The sequence below is a fragment of the Hyla sarda genome, chromosome 10 (genome assembly GCF_029499605.1).
Source record: "Hyla sarda isolate aHylSar1 chromosome 10, aHylSar1.hap1, whole genome shotgun sequence".
In the NCBI taxonomy this organism is placed as follows: domain Eukaryota; kingdom Metazoa; phylum Chordata; class Amphibia; order Anura; family Hylidae; genus Hyla; species Hyla sarda.
The window spans coordinates 93,334,355-93,350,179 of record NC_079198.1 but is presented as its reverse complement, the minus strand read 5'-3'; the positions used below and the strand labels follow the sequence as shown (position 1 = coordinate 93,350,179).

General features: G+C 44.7%; 1 long non-coding RNA gene across 1 annotated transcript in view; it reads left to right on the top strand.

Annotated features, from left to right (window-relative positions):
* Window positions 1-8,680: 8,680 nt before the first annotated feature.
* LOC130293754 (uncharacterized) overlaps window positions 8,681-15,825 on the top strand; it is an 87,024-nt gene continuing 79,879 nt past the window's right edge. The window contains exon 1 of the long non-coding RNA XR_008848284.1: window positions 8,681-8,791. This is a non-coding gene — a long non-coding RNA (uncharacterized LOC130293754). The remainder of the gene's footprint in view (window positions 8,792-15,825) is intronic.

Sequence of the window (15,825 nt, the reverse complement as noted above, 5' to 3'; positions counted from 1 at the left end):
AATTATCAGGGGATTCGTTACTCAATGCTCTATGCAAGTGGAACTGATGGCCGATCAGCTCTCATTTGAGGGTGCCAAAGCTGCTTTTGTGGTCAGTCTTCTCTCGGGACAGAAGCGATCCGGTGACTACTAGTTTGCAAGCCTTCCTTACAGAATTCCGGAGTGTCTTTGAAGAGCCTGCACTAGCTTCCTCTGCTGAAATTGCGCTTCTGTATCTTCGGTAAGGGGATATTTCTGTTGGCGAGTACGCAATCCAATTTCGTACCCTGGCCTCTGAGCTAGACTGGAATGATGCAGCCCTGTGTGCCACCTTCAAAGAAGGTCTCTCCAGCCACGTCAAGGATGCTTTAGCAGCCCAGGATCTGCCTTCTTCCCTAAGTGAGCTTATTCTTCTGGCTACCCACATAGATGTTCGTTTAGCCGAGAGACAGGAGGAACTCCGCCAAGAACACGAACCAGTCCATTCACGTCGTCTTCCCTGCCTGGCTCTGGTGTTTCAGCGGCCACCACTTCCTCCTCCTTTATCTTCAACCGAAGAACATATGCAGGTGGTTTGTGCTCATCTGACCCCATAGGAGAGGTCACGTCATCGTGAAGAGAATTTGTGCCTATATTGTGCCAGTACGGAGCACTTCCGTAGCAATTGCCCTCTTCGTCCCCAGCGTCCGGGAAACGCACACACCTAGGGCACATGGGAAAGGCTTCTCTAGGTGTGAATACATCCTCTCCTCGGCTATCCTTGCTGGTTCAACTGACCACCTCTTCAGGAGTCTCGTTTCTTGCTTCTTCCTTTGTGGACTCGGGCTCTGCAGGGAATTTTATTAATGCCTCTGGCTCACAAGTACCATCTTTCAGTTACCCAGATCGTCAAGCCTTTGTATATCTCTACAATCAATTGGGAGTGTCTGAATTACGCAGTGCAATTCCTCACTGATCCTCTGTTGTTACAAGTGGGTGCCTTGCACAAGGAGAGAATCAGGTTTTATGTACTACCCCATTGTTCTTCTGTGGTTCTTCTCGGACTGCCTTGGCTGCAACTTCACACCCTGATTCTTGATTGGCATCTCCCGCTGGGGACATGACTGTCTGACTCACTGTCTGAGGTCTCTACAACTGAGGCATTCCTTTCCTCCTCCTTCTCTGTCTGGCCTGTCTCCTCCATACCAATACTTTGCTGACGTCTTTTGTGAAAAGCAAGCTGATAGTCTACCTCCTCATTGGCAATATCATTGTCCAATTGACCTTCTGCCTGTAACTTCGCCCCCCGCGGGGAAGAATTTACCGTCTGTTGACACCGGAAATGCAAGCTATGAAGGAGTATATAAAGGAGAATCTCCAGAAGTCCTTCTCTCCTGCTGGAGCCAGATTTTTCTTTGTGGAAAAGAAGGATGGGTCTCTTGGTCCATGCATAGATTATTGAGGACTTAACAAAATCACCATCAAGAATCAATACACCTTACCCTTGATCTCAGAACTCGATGACCATCTGCAGGGTGCCAAGGTCTTGACTAAATTGGATCTGTGAGGAGCATATCATTTAATTATAATCCGGCAAGGAGACTAATGGAAGACAGCTTTCAATACTCGTGATGTACATTTTGAGTATTTAGTGATGCTGACTGGACTCTGTAATGCCTCGGCTGTTCAGAAATTTGTTAATGACATTTCCAGGGACCTCCTTTACACCTGTGTTGTGGTCTATCTGATTGACATCTTGATCTTCTCACCCAACCTGGACCTACATCACTCTCATATGCTCCAGGTTTTCATCGCCTACGGAAGAACCATCTTGATGCCAAACCTGAGAAATGCCTCTTTGAGAAGATGAATCTTTGTCTCCAGTCAAGGTCTCCAGATGGATCCTGACAATTTGTCTTCTGTTCTAAACTGGCCACGCCCTTCTGGCCTGTGGGCTAAACAATGTTTTCTTGGATTTGCCAATTATTATAGACAGTTCATACCACACTTTTCTTCGTTGGTAGTGACTTGTTACCTTGGGCAGAGTTTTCTTACAACCATCTGGACTCTGAAGCCACAAGAACCTCTACCTTTGCTTTCCTCTTCTGAGGTTCCTGCTGTGGATGACCAGTTACGAGATCTTATGACTATCTGGCAAGAAACCAGGTGCATCTTACTACTCACTTCCTCTCGTGTGAAGTCTCAAGCCGACAAGAAGAGAATGCCTCCTCCAACCTACCTTCCTGTTGACAAGGTCTGGCTTTCAGCCAAATATATACATTTTAAGGTTTCCAGTTATAAATTGGGTCCTTTCAAGGTTATGCACCGCATAAACCCTGTGTATTATAATCTCCATCTGCCATCTACTCTTCGCATTCCAAATTCCTTCCATGTTTCTCTCCTCAAGCCTTACATTTTCAATAATTTCTCTCAAAAATATGTCTCTCATTCTCCTTTGTACAGTCCCTCAGATATCTTCGAGGTTAAAGGGGGTATTCCAGGCAAAACCTTTATATATATATATATATATATATATATATATATATATATATATATATATCAACTGGCTCCGGAAAGTTAGACAGATTTGTAAATTACTTCTATTAAAAAATCTTAATACTTCCAATAGTTATTAGCTTCTGAAGTTTTCTGTCTAACTGCTCAATGATGATGTCACGTCCCGGGAGCTGTGCTGTGATGTGAGCCCATAACCTGTTGCAGATTTCAGCTTTGCGATATCAGCACAGAGAAGATACAGAAATAATAAAAATAAATTAACGACAACATAAAGACTAGAGGTCCTACACATCAACAAGCACTAATAGTCAACACAGCGCAATCTGTTGTCCATTTAACATTCTCCAGCATACACTGCAGCTGTTGCCATACTTCAACAAAAATCTCAAGTCAATAATCATCATATACACAATGGAAAAACATGTACAGCACTAATGGTTATATACACTATGATATTATCTGCAGTCACTAATCTTTATATACACTAGAAGGAAACTTATAGTCAATAATTGACACGATGCCGGCTGGCGGGTAGTGGATCCTCTGTGCCAGAGAGGGATGGCGAGGACCGCGCTAGTGGACCGGTTCTAAGCCACTACAGGTTTTCACCAGAGCCCGCCGCAAAGCGGGATGGTCTTGCTGCGGCGGTAGTGACCAGGTCGTATCCACTAGCAACGGCTCACCTCTCTGACTGCTGATGATAGGCGAGGTACAAGGGAGTAGGCAGTAGCAAGGTCGGACGTAGCAGAAGGTCGGGGGCAGGCGGCAAGGTTCGTAGTCAAGGGAGATAGCAAAGGTACTGGTACACAGGGTATAAACACACAAAGAACGCTTTCACTGGCACTAAGGCAACAAGATCCGGCAAGGGAGTGCAAGGGAGGAGACTAGATATAAGCAGGGAACAGGTGGGAACCAATTAAGCTAATTGGGCCAGGCACCAATCATTGGTGCACTGGCCCTTTAAGTCTCAGGGAGCTGGCGCGCGCGCGCCCTAGAGAGCGGAGCCGCGCGCGCCAGCACATGACCGCAGGAGACGGGAACGGGTAAGTGACCTGGGATGCGATTCGCGAGCGGGCGCGTCCCGCTGTGCGAATCGCATCCCCAACGGCCATGAGAGAGCAGCGCTCCCGGTCAGCGGGACTGACCGGGGAGCTGCAGGGAAAGAGACGCCGTGAGCGCTCCGGGGAGGAGCGGGGACCCGGAGCGCTAGGCGTAACAGTACCCCCCCCCCTTAGGTCTCCCCTTCTCTTTATCGGGTAACTGCCTCCCCTGGGATGAGGACACCGGGAAAGGATGGAGGGATTCCTCAACGGCAGGCAGAACCGCAGGAGTAGGAATGGGGAGAGAGGGCAGAGGGCGGGACCTGGCACGGGGCAGTGTGACACCAGGACGAGGGCCATGAGGGGACACAGAAGCTTGCCTGATGGAACTGGGAGGGGGGGAGGGGCATTTCCTGTGGCAGGCAGAGTCCTTAATGACCTTAGGGGGACCAGATACAGGAGGAACCACAGAGTTACGGCAAGGGTTACTGGGAACCGGTTTTAGACAGTTCTTGGAACAAGAGGACCCCCAACTCTTGATCTCCCCAGTGGACCAATCCAGGGTTGGGGAATGAAGTTGAAGCCAGGGAAGTCCAAGGAGAATTTCCGAGGTGCAATTGGGGAGGACCAAAAGTTCAATCCTCTCGTGGTGAGATCCGATGCTCATAAGAAGGGGCTCCGTGCGGAAACGTATGGTACAGTCCAACCTGGCTCCGTTGACCGCGGAAATGTGGAGTGGCTTGACAAGACGGGTCACCGGAATACGGAATTTATTCACAAAGGAGTCCCGAATAAAATTCCCAGAAGCTCCAGAGTCCAGGCAGGCCACGGCTGAGAGGGGAGAGCTGGCTGAAGTGGAAATCCGAACAGGTACCGTGAGACGTGGAGAAGCCGACTTGGCATCAAGAGACGCCACACCCACGAGAGCTGAGTGCGAGCGTGCGTTTCCCAGACGTGGAGGACGGATTGGGCAATCCACCAGAAAATGTTCAGTACTGGCACAGTACAAACAAAGATTCTCTTCCTTACGGCGATTCCTCTCTTCCAGGGTCAGGCGAGACCGATCCACTTGCATGGCCTCCTCGGCGGGAGGCCTAGGCGCAGATTGCAGTGGAGACTGTGGGAGAGGTGGCCAGAGATCTAAGTCTTTTTCCTGGCGGAGCTCTTGATGCCTCTCAGAAAAACGCATGTCAATGCGAGTGGCTAGATGAATGAGTTCATGCAGGCTAGCAGGAGTCTCTCGTGCGGCCAGAACATCTTTAATGTTGCTGGATAGGCCTTTTTTAAAGGTCGCGCAGAGAGCCTCATTATTCCAGGAAAGTTCAGAAGCAAGAGTACGGAATTGTATGGCGTACTCGCCAACGGAGGAATTACCCTGGACCAGGTTCAGCAGGGCAGTCTCAGCAGAAGAGGCTCGGGCAGGTTCCTCAAAGACACTTCGAATTTCCGAGAAGAAGGAGTGAACAGAGGCAGTGACGGGGTCATTGCGGTCCCAGAGCGGTGTGGCCCATGACAGGGCTTTTCCAGACAGAAGGCTGACTACGAAAGCCACCTTAGACCTTTCAGTAGGAAACAGGTCCGACATCATCTCCAAGTGCAGAGAACATTGCGAAAGGAAGCCACGACAAAACTTAGAGTCCCCATTAAATTTGTCCGGCAAAGACAGGCGGAGGCTAGGAGTGGCCACTCGCTGCGGAAGGGGTGCAGGAGCTGGCGGAGGAGATGATTGCTGGTGAAGTTGCGACTGAAGTTGGTGCACAATGGTGGACATTTCTGACATCTGGTGGGTTAGATGGGCGATCTGTCGGGCTTGCTGGGCGACCACCGTGGTGATATCAGAGGCAACTGGCAGGGGAACCTCAGCGGGATCCATGGCCGGATCTACTGACACGATGCCGGCTGGCGGGTAGTGGATCCTCTGTGCCAGAGAGGGATGGCGAGGACCGCGCTAGTGGACCGGTTCTAAGCCACTACAGGTTTTCACCAGAGCCCGCCGCAAAGCGGGATGGTCTTGCTGCGGCGGTAGTGACCAGGTCGTATCCACTAGCAACGGCTCACCTCTCTGACTGCTGATGATAGGCGAGGTACAAGGGAGTAGGCAGTAGCAAGGTCGGACGTAGCAGAAGGTCGGGGGCAGGCGGCAAGGTTCGTAGTCAAGGGAGATAGCAAAGGTACTGGTACACAGGGTATAAACACACAAAGAACGCTTTCACTGGCACTAAGGCAACAAGATCCGGCAAGGGAGTGCAAGGGAGGAGACTAGATATAAGCAGGGAACAGGTGGGAACCAATTAAGCTAATTGGGCCAGGCACCAATCATTGGTGCACTGGCCCTTTAAGTCTCAGGGAGCTGGCGCGCGCGCGCCCTAGAGAGCGGAGCCGCGCGCGCCAGCACATGACCGCAGGAGACGGGAACGGGTAAGTGACCTGGGATGCGATTCGCGAGCGGGCGCGTCCCGCTGTGCGAATCGCATCCCCAACGGCCATGAGAGAGCAGCGCTCCCGGTCAGCGGGACTGACCGGGGAGCTGCAGGGAAAGAGACGCCGTGAGCGCTCCGGGGAGGAGCGGGGACCCGGAGCGCTAGGCGTAACAATAATCATTAAAGTAAACAATATTGGGTAACACAGAAAGGCATTAACACAGAACACAGAAATCCATTGCTGATTCATTATTTGTCCTGCTAATGCTCTTTCTATGCCAAACTCCAGCTAAGACTACTATCCGCCGAGGATTAAATGATGCTTCGGTAACCACGGCAACCCTTATATCTATGTGATTGTCAGCAGGCCGCTGCTTCTCACCGCTATTTGTTATGTGAATTTAATCAGACTGATTCTTTCCAGTACACTGAGCAACTATATGCAAATAGTCTATGCTGAAGTATGATAACTCACTAGACCCACTGGCCCTTGGTGATAGGAGCAGGGAAAAAATATTATAAACTCTTAACCAGTTGTAAACCAGATAGAAAATAATATCAGATTTTACTGTGTATTCTTCACAATTCTGTATTCAGAAGAGATTTTGTCATCACCTTGTGGAAGGTATTTGTACCCTTCGGCAGGTTAATACAGAAGCAAACTGACTCCCAGTCATTGTGCAATGTAATTTCTCCTGATACAATTTGTTACAACTACTATTGTTAAGAACAACATGTTTTCAAAATATTTTTCTAGGTATAAAAACCTGAATATCCCAAGTTTGGCATTTCCTTGTTTGTCTTTTGCATAAATGTGCTCTTTCTTTTTTTTTTTTTTTTTTTATCTCAGAGCATTTCTGGTTTCATGTCTGGGAATTTTGACAGAAACTTGGAAGCTCAAATATATAACTGTAGGTCTGTTTTACATGGATCAAAACTATAATAATAAGTCTGCTAGAGAGGTGCCTGAGTCCTCTACACAGGGGTGGGATGACAGATGGGGGCTGCACAGCCTGATAAGGGGGGGGGGGGGGGATTGGTGGTGGCTGAAAGTGTCAGGGAATCTTGGGCACTTTCCCCTGTACCCAGATTCTCATATGAGCAAGGGCCACTTTCAACTATATGGATATCTTCGGAACCCACATGCAGTTGCAAAGTACTTTGGTAGAACAGATGGCCATTGGCTCCCTGTCCATCAACTACTCCTATAAGCCACAGGCTGCTTTAGGAATGTGATCTATAAGTGGGTCTCTTAGCTACATTGTCTTAGAGATATGCTAGTGCCCCATCTGTTTTGAGTACAGCTCTCAATTAAATTATATGTTATACTGATAAGATATCTTGGGTGCATCTCTTATTGTAACCCCTCCTCTGCTATAAAGGAAAGATCTCTCTAGCTAGTGCAGGCTACTGTCATACCCGTATAGGTGTAACTGTGTGACAGGCACTTGCATTTATTAAAGGGGTATTCCAGGATCATTTTTATTTGACTATGCTGCAGGGGCTGTAAAGTTAGTGTAGTTCACAATATAGCATCTGTACCTGTGTGTGATGGTTTTCTCACAATTCTTCTGAGATTATCACCCCAATATTTATTTTTCACAGCATAAAAAATTATTCATGTCACTGAATTTCCCAGGTTGCAGTGTGTCGAGACCTGATATCACTAGTCAGGTGATTAGAGGGAGTCTGTCCTGCTTCAATAAATGGAGCGACCGCTGGGTGGGAGAGAGATCATTTTGCAACAGCTGTAGAATCACAGATAAAATGTAGAATGGCTGCGAGGCAGCTGAAGGTGATACTCAATTAGACTAGGCTTCACAGAAAGGGTATACACAATTTTAAACATAGCATTTAATGAGTACCAGTTAAAATACATAAAGATGCCCCACTGACAATACAGTAATAATAACGTGAAACCAAAATACAAGAGACAATATCAAGGACCAGAGTGCATGGTGCCTGGTGTGACTCAGGGATATAGGGATGTCTGGGTAATTAGGCCGTGTATAGGGAGAGCCCTAATATACCCAGGGGAGATGTTGTGAGGATTACCCCTGCTCCCACAGGGACTGTTGGAGTACTCGTCCTAATAAGGACGACCCCTGCCCCGATCTATCCCTTTGTCAATCCCTCTACTAAGTGCATATAATGCAACCTGAAAACAGCCCTACGCGTTTCCCCCACGTATGGTGGGTTCCTCAGGGGCAAAGGTATAATGCAAAGATATGGTAAATGCAAATAATGGTAAATAATGCAAAGATATAGTAGATGCAAACAATGGCAAAACAACAGCACAACAGGTTGCAGTGATGCGATAAAAATGACCACTAGCCTGCAAACCTGTGGTGCACCAATCAGAAAAGTCACAGTAATGAATGCCCTTATAACCCCCAAAAACCGCAAATACTTGAATGCATGTAATGAGCAGTAGGAGGAAGGCAAAGTAATGGTGGGCATTTCAAAATTAGCCTGGGCAGAGCCCTGCCTCAGGCTGCTGAGACACACGTGACCTCTCCCGCAGTGGCGGATAGCGTGAGTGTACGCTCTGCAGTGGCAGAGTGTCCGGTCCCGATTTCAGTATCACGCTGCCGTGTCAGCGGCTGGCGTGCTATTTGTACTTACGTGCAGGTACTCAGTCATGAGCGCGCGTCCCTCCATGTGCGCGCGCTACTCCCGGAAGTCGGCGTCACAACCGGGCGCGATCATATTCGGGGGCGCGATCTGTCAAAGGAGCCGAGGCAGCGCTTCAGTGCAAGATACAGCGCTGTCACAACGCACGATAAGACGAACATAAGCTGGGTTATGATCAGCGGATATCATCCAGGGTTCCTCAATCAAGATAACAGAGAGCTGGTAAGATGCAGAAGATGACGGAATAAACAAACTTAAAAGTGAGATGAAAAATAAGACCAGGATGAAGGAAAAGATTGAAGGTGCAGAGAAATAAAGTGATACAACATAGAGAGGGCTTGCAAAACTCAGAGGAGTGGAAGGGAGGGGAGTCAGCTTATAAGAAGCAGGCATAATTCAGCTGCTCTTTAAGGCCCAAGGGGGACTGGGTTTGTAGTCTAAAAATCCATTGAGCCTCTTTTTGCAAGATAAGTTTGTCCCAGTCACCTCCCCTCACAGGAGGTCTAACAATTTCCATCCCCAAAAAACTCAAGACTTTGGGGTCCCCCCCATGTTGATCTTGAACATGACGGGCAAGGGGTTTTATTCATGCAATGTCTCTGAGATGTTCGCCAACCCTGCGTCTGAACTCCCGAATAGTTTTGCCAATGTATTCGAGGCCACAGACGCAGGTGGCTTTATAGATCACACCTCTAGACCTACAATTTACAAAGTCTCTGATGACGCCCACTTCCGGGAGTAGCGCGCGCACACGAAGGGACGCGCGCTCATGACTGAGTACCTGCCCGTAAGTACAAATAGCACGCCAGACGCTGTCACGGCAGCGTGATACTGAAATCGGGACCGGACACTCTGCCACTGCAGAGCGTACACTCACGCCATCCGCCACTGTGGGAGAGGTCACGTGAGTCTCAGCAGCCTGAGGCAGGGCTCTGCCCAGGCTAATTTTGAACTGCCCACCATTACTTTGCCTTCCTCCTACTGCTCATTATATGCATTCAAGTATTTGCGTTTTTTGGGGGTTATAAGGGCATTCAGTACTGTGACTTTTCTGATTGGTGCACCACAGGTTTGCATGCTAGTGGTCATTTTTATCGCATCACTGCAACCTGTTGTGCTGTTGTTTTGCCATTGTTTGCATCTACTATATCTGTGCATTATTTACCATTATTTGCATTTACCATATCTTTGCATTATACCTTTGCCCCTGAGAAACCCACCATACGTGGGGGAAATATGTAGGGCTGTTTTCAGGTTGCATTATATGCACTTAGTAGAGGGTTTGACAAAGGGATAGATCGGGGCAGGGGTCGTCCTTATTAGGACGAGTACTCCAACAGTCCCTGGGGTAGTCCTCACAACATCTCCCTTGAGTATATTAGGGCTCTCCCTATACACGGCCTATTTACCCAGACATCCCTCTATCCCTGAGTCACACCAAGCACCATGCACTCTGGTCCTTGATATTGTCTCTTGTATTTTGGTTTCTCGTTATTATTACTGTATTGTCAGTGGGGCATCTTTTTGTATTTTAACTGGCACTCATTAAATGCCCTGCAACAGCTGTAGGCATCCTGGTTAGAAAACACTGGTTTATTGCTTTGAAGGGAGCACAGGTGTATTGCAGTGAGTGGGGTGGCTGATGTGTGGGAGGGAAGAAAATGACCTCATTCTTGGAAATTGTTGAACTATGGGATGTGTAGTTTAGAGAATGAATTTCAAGAGGAAATACCCTGTTCTGGCAGGTATGTACTACTAAAATCACATTATGGTGGATAACCCCTTTAAAGAGAGCTTTTTCCACTAATAATGCAAAATGCATCATGCTTTACTGAATGGCATATGTAACATCCAATGAGCTAGCATCCTATTCATGCATGGTAGGGTGACTGGTCAGGAGTGAATAAGAATAAAGAGGATGTTAAATTGTGTAAACAGGGTTTCCTCTATAGGACCAGCACAGTGTCCATTTAGAAGTGACAGCAAAGTGTCCTCCCTTAATAGAACCAGAAGAGTACCCTCAATTAATAATGCCAGGCGATTACACAATTATTAGTAGCCAATACAGTGCCTGCACATTAATAGTAGCAAATTGTGACCTTAATAATATTGAGATACATAGTATGTTCTAATAACAATGCTATCCACAGTGTAACTACTAAAAAGCCAACCACAAAAAAAAAATATTATTATTGTTTTGTATCCATTAACCAGTAGTATAAACCTGTAGGGTAGGGAAGGGCACAAACAAAAAAGGGCTCTTGTGCAAAAACATTTTATGAAACCCTTCCATTATCTTTTCATAGATAACGGCTAATGTTTTTTTTTTTTTTTTTAACAAAAATTAGTTATAAAATTCTAATATGCCCTTATATGCTAACAGACAATAGGAAGCTTCTTATTGTTCTTAATTTGGTATAGATTTGGTAAACATGGTCTGTCTTTAAAAGGATTTTTCCATACTGACAACTTAGCATCTTTCCACAAGATAAGGTAATAAGTGTTTGATCAATGGAGGTTAATTTAAACCATGCGGGCACAAAGTCCCAAGATTAAAGATCCAGAAAGACTCCCGATTAATTAAACTCTGATATCTATTCAAACAATTCAATGGTATTGTTTCTCTAATGATTAACTGTAAGAAGTCAGGATTTTTATTATGTTGCTATGAAGCGTGTAGCCATTCCTTATATTGGATCAATATTTGTTCATACTGGACCACAAGTTATGCAAATTAGTTTTTGGGGCAGTTAGAGTCCCACCACATCGCACAGTCTCCGTAATTTAGTCAGTGTGTCGCCTATTATAGGCGATACATTGACAATTTATTTTTTATTTTGAACTGGCATCCCCCAACAGGCCATAAAATTTGTCCAGGAACTGAATGATAATTCATGGGGTTTGAAATTTACACTCCCATGGAAATCAAATTTCTTGATCTATTGATTAAAATCTGTTGATTTTAATAGTTTCCTTAATTTTAACAGTTCCCATTATCTTAATTGGCTGTGCAATGTTCCAGATGGGCAGTACCTACAGGTTCGTAAAAATTGTACACATGATTTTAAGGAACAGTCTAGGATTTTACAATAATGTTTTAGGAACAAAGGGTATCCCAGTTCTCTTTTGTCTGAAGCATATAACAATGTGAAAGACAAAAAACAAATAGAGTTGGTGTTTTTTAGTAAAAATAAAAAAAGGAATAAAAAAGGAAAAAAATCTAGTATAATTTTATTACTGATTTTAATTGTGGGGCTGAGGAAAAAAGAAATATTTATCTCGGCATTGGCCTTTTATTAAGGATGATCCAATCTTAAAGGATACCTCCGGGATGTACAACTTATCCCCTATCCTAAGGATAGGGGATAAGTGTTAGATTGCCGAGGGGGGTCCGACCGCTGGGGCCCATCGCGATCGACCGAATGGAGCCTCGGCTCCCAGCATGGAGCGGGTAATTTCGACCACCGCCGGCCTACACGCCCCCTCCATAGAGTTCTATGGCAGAGCCGAAGGCCTGCCTTCGGCAATCTCCAGCTCTGCCATAGAACTGTATGGAGGGGGTGTGTCCGCCGTAGCTTTGTGCTGTGGTCGAAAACGCTTGTTTCATGCAGAGAGCAGAGGCTCCGTTCGGGAGATCGCGGGGGGTTTGACCGCTGGATAGGAGATAAGTTGTACATCCTTTAAAGAGTACCTGCCATCATCCAAATCAGCTCATTTTCTGAGTCTGCTATCTTCCCCTCTGCATTACTATTCCTTTGCTGTATTTTTATTTTGTAATTTCATTGAGTATTCCCCCTGTTACAGCCATTGTATTCTTGCTCACAGACTGTGAGCTTTAGCCGGCAGGAGGGGGCATTACCTGGCAGGCGTGACATAATCTGAAGCCTGCTGGAGAAGACTTACGCCCTTCCCTGTTCTATGTTGCGCTCGGGCTCGGAAGCGTGCATAGAACAGGAAGCCAATCATGCCAGGCGTGCTGTAATTTCCCTCCTCTCTGTGATGCACAGCACGAGGCATACAAAGAGAAGGGAGATCGGAGACATTCTGCCTGCAGTGCACAGCCCTGAATAAACAGACTATCAGTAAGATGGTAAGTCTAAGAAACCTAAAAGTAATTATATAATATTATAAAAAATAAAAATCAGTAAGAGGGCAGGAAGCGAGAGCGGTGCAAGGCCGCACTCATGTCCCACCCCAGCTGCACTTTGGACTTGTGCCTGTCCGGCACAAGTCCGAAACCTTTGCGCACAGTGCAGGGATAGATAGAAAAGGCGCCCCTATTGGTCGAAATTCCAAAGCTAAAAGAAAATAGGGAAAGAGGGATTTTTTTAACAGGAGATAAATTACATATAGTAACAACTTTACATCAAGAACAATATATCAAAAGTTTTATTTCATGACAGGGACTCTTTAAAAGATGTTTTGCCCCATCAGCCAAGGATTACTTTTATCAAAATATCTTCTTAACTTGGTTGCACCAAGCAGGTTAAAGCCTGCAGTCCCCTCAGTGACTATGCGAGGGAATGGTAACTACATTGGGGGTACTAAGTGCAATAAGTGCAATAAGTCCAGATGTTTTTGCTGTTTTATGATTTACTCTACATCTGACAAATTTTGTTCAAATACAACACAAGTGAACTATCACATGAAAGAAAGAAATCATTGCGATAGTAGCTTTGCTGTTTATCTTCTTACGTGTGACTGTGGATTGCATTATGTAGTCCGCACTGCTCAAAGAGTGCGGTCCTGCATGGACAAGCATAGATCCAATATAAGTAATAGCTACACGCTTCATAGCATGTCGAGGGATGTCATATAATACCCACAAGGGACCAACGTGGTCACTGAAACAATGCAGGGCCCCGGATGCCACCACTCCTATGCGCATTTCGGCCAGCTCCCAGACGAAGGTCAGCGTGCCAAAACGAGCATTGGAGTGGCGGCATCCTGGACCCTTCATTGTTTCAGTGACCACGTTGGTCCCTTGTGGGTATTATTATTTTATACTATTGTTTTACTATGCACTTTATTTCTGATATGTGATATATAAGCTAGCACACAGCACCTAATATCTACTCTGCACTTTATTTATTTATTAATAACTGTGGACTACCTCTACTTAATATATGTATTACTTGTTTGTGTGGATCGGTGTCTGTGTGCATATTCTTGCTAAACTACTATTTCATATATTATACCCCATTGATTACCATCCTGGATGCAGGATGTCCGGTGTTGCCACATATTTTTGATGTATTGTTTTCCTCTATGTGTGTTTTGATTTTAATATATATATATATATATATATATATATATATATATATATAATGTATGCTTTTATACCTTTTTCAAAGACTCCTATGGCTTTTGCTTGTTGGTTTATGTCTATTTCTATAGTGTTCGTCTGATGTAAGCTATTTACTATTCTGTCCTTTATTTCTTTATTTTAATAACATTACTCTGTATAACACAGTTATTTGGTCTCACCCTTCTTTAACAGAATACAAACAACTATAAAGTGCGCAAACCAGGGTAGAACACAATGCAGGGGTATGATATGATTAGTCTATTAGTGTGTATAAATAGCAGCTTACCTCTTTTTTGGGCTATCCTATGCACAGTGACAATTTTTTTTTTCTTTCCTTGTTCACTTTTGCCTCATGGACATTTTATCAGTCCAAGTATCTATTTCCATAATTATTGACACCCTAACTTTGTGAGATCCTGTACTAGATAACAATAATGTGTATGTACTGTATCTGTGGACATTAATGTAGATGGTGATTTGAATCTTTTGATAGTCTCTGTTAGAGGGATGTACAAGACATAGGCACTGACCAGGTTGCTATGAGAGTATGCAAGAATAGGTAAACGCTTCAGACCTGTACTATAATTACTGATAATGCAAATACAAATATTCAAATATACATGTAGTCTTTGCAGTAGTGGAATTTAACCCCTTAAGGACAGAGCATTTTTCTGTTTTTGCACTTTCTTTTTTTCCTCCTTACTTTTTAAAAATCATAACCCTTAATTTTCTACCTAAAAATCCATATTATGGCTTATTCTTTGCACCACTAAATCTACTTTGCAGTGACATTAGTCATTTTACCCAAAAATACACTGTGAAACTGAAAAAAATATATATATTTTGTAAATGTTGGGGGCTTCCATTTCTACGCAGTGCATTTTTCAGTAAAAATGGCACCTAATCTTTATTCTTTATGTCCATACAGTTAAAATGATACCCTACTTATATAGGTTTGATTTTGTCATAACTACATGCAGGTAAATGTATACGTTTAAAAATGTCCTCTTCTGACCCCTATATCTTTTTTATTTTTCAGTATATGGTAATGTATGAGGGTTCATTTTTGGGACCGTGATCTGAAGTTTTTATCGGTACCATTTTTGTTTTGATTGGACTTTTTGATGGCTTTTTATAAATTTTTTTGTGGTATAAAAAGTGACCAAAAATACCCTATTTTGGACTTTGGATTTTTTTTTACGTGTACGCTATGACCGTGTGGTTTAATTAACAATATATTTTTATAGTTCGGACATTTACTCACGGCATGATACCACATATGTTTATATTTATTTTTATTTGCATAGTTTTTTTTTATGGGAAAAGGGGGGGATTTTGACTTTTATTAGGGAAGGGGTTAAAACACATTTATTAACACTTTATCGTCAACTCTATTATTTTTTTGCAATGTTATAGCCCCCATAGGGTACTATAACATTGCACACACTGATTTCCTACACTGATCACTGCCAGGCAATAGCCTGGCATTGATCAGTGTCATCACCGCTCCACTGGTAACTACATTGGGGGTACTAAGTGTAATAAGTGCAATAAGTCCAGATGTTTTTGCTGTTTTATGATTTACTCTACATCTGACAAATTTTGTTCAAATACAACACAAGTGAACTATCACATGAAAGAAATGATTGCGATAGTAGCTTTGCTGTTTATCTTCTTACGTGTGACTGTGGATTGCATTATGTAGTCCGCACTGCTTAAAGAGTGCGGTCCTGCATGGACAAGCATAGATCCAATATAAGTAATAGCTACACGCTTCATAGCATGTCGAGGGATGTCATATAATACCCACAAGGGACCAACGTGGTCACTGAAACAATGCAGGGCCCGGGATGCCACCACTCCTATACGCATTTCAGCCAGCTCCCAGACAAAGGTCAGCGTGCCAAAACGCGCATTGGAGTGGCGGCATCATGGACCCTTCATTGTT